Source organism: Mustela nigripes, chromosome 1, assembly GCF_022355385.1.
Source record: "Mustela nigripes isolate SB6536 chromosome 1, MUSNIG.SB6536, whole genome shotgun sequence".
NCBI lineage: Eukaryota > Metazoa > Chordata > Mammalia > Carnivora > Mustelidae > Mustela > Mustela nigripes.
Genome location: NC_081557.1, coordinates 136,696,063 through 136,697,450, shown reverse-complemented (window position 1 = coordinate 136,697,450; position 1,388 = coordinate 136,696,063). Strand labels below are relative to the sequence as shown.

Below are 1,388 nucleotides of genomic sequence, written 5' to 3'. Positions count from 1 at the left end.
AGAAGGCCGTATAAGGTAACCCTGGGTACTTTTCATCAGCCCAAATTCTGTTTAGAATTACTTACTAATTGAAACTCCCCAGCATAAGTTTTCTTTGTCCTGTCAACTCCTCACACACTTATTGTCTCCTTATGTAAAATGTATTTTAAAAAATGCCTGCTTTGGGACGCCTGGGTGGCTCAGTTGGTTAAGCAGCTGCCTTCGGCTCAGGTCATGATCCCAGCGTCCTGGGATCGAGTCCCACATCGGGCTCCTTGCTCCACAGGGAGCCTGCTTCTCCCTCTGACTCTGCCTTCCACTCTTGTCTGCCTGTGCTCGCTCTCACTCTCTCTCTCTTACAAATAAATAAATAAAATCTTAAAATAAATAAATAAATAAATAAATAATGCCTGCTTTGGTCATGTGTTTGGGATTTAATTTTAATATAGGGCCTCCATGCACACATAATAAAATTTTGTGTTTTTTTTTTCCTCCTGTTCATCTGTCTCATATCAGTTTAATTCTTAGTGGACTAAGGAAGACCCTGAGGATAGAGGAGAATTTTTCCTTCCCTTTAGCAGCATCAGCAATCTTGATCCCACAGCCAGATTTTGAGGGATGGGGTGGGTTTCTGTCTATATGCAGTAACTGTTACAATATTTAAAATATTACATAATCCCGGGTTAATTCTTAGGAGACTGTGATCCTAAGAAGCATGGTATATTTGCTTTTGTTTTCCAACTACCATAAGACATACCTTTTTTCTAAAATTATAATAATGTATTTGTGATTCCTTAATTTTTCTGGGAAAGGTACAGGAATATATTGCAATTGGTTTTGCATTTCCAATATTTACAAATAAAAGTTTTACACTACCGGGGCACCTGGGTGGCTCAGAGAGTTGCTCAGAGAGTTGAATCTCTGCCTTCGGCTCGGGTCATGGTCTTGGGGTCCTGGGATAGAGCCCCCCCTCGGGCTCTCTGCTCAGCGGGGAGCCTGCTTCCCCCCCACCCCCCGCCTGCCTCTCTGACTACTTGTGATTTGTCAAATAAATAAAACCTTTAGTGCTCGCTTAGGCAGCACATATACTAAAATTGGAACGATACAGAGAAGATTAGCATGGCCCCTGAGCAAGGATGACATGCAAATTTGTGAAGCGTTCCATATTTTTATGTGCTACGGTGAGTGCTGTGAAGTGTGTAAACCTGGCGATTCACAGACCTGTACCCCTGGGGATAAAAGTATATTATATGTTTATAAAAAATAAAAAATAAATTAAAAAAATAAAACCTTAAAAAAAAAAAGTTTTACACTACCAGTTCTTCCAAAAAAAAAACAAAACAAAACCCTACCACAAATAAATTCCCTTTGTCTTTACATTGAGGAGGCAGTGAATACTTTAAAATGAT

General features: G+C 39.8%; 1 non-coding gene across 1 annotated transcript; it reads left to right on the top strand.

Moving 5' to 3' along the window:
- The first annotated feature begins 1,043 nt into the window (after window positions 1-1,043).
- On the top strand, window positions 1,044-1,150 carry LOC132009206 (U6 spliceosomal RNA). The gene has a single exon (XR_009401824.1). It is a non-coding gene; the product is annotated as a U6 spliceosomal RNA (small nuclear RNA).
- Window positions 1,151-1,388: the final 238 nt, after the last annotated feature.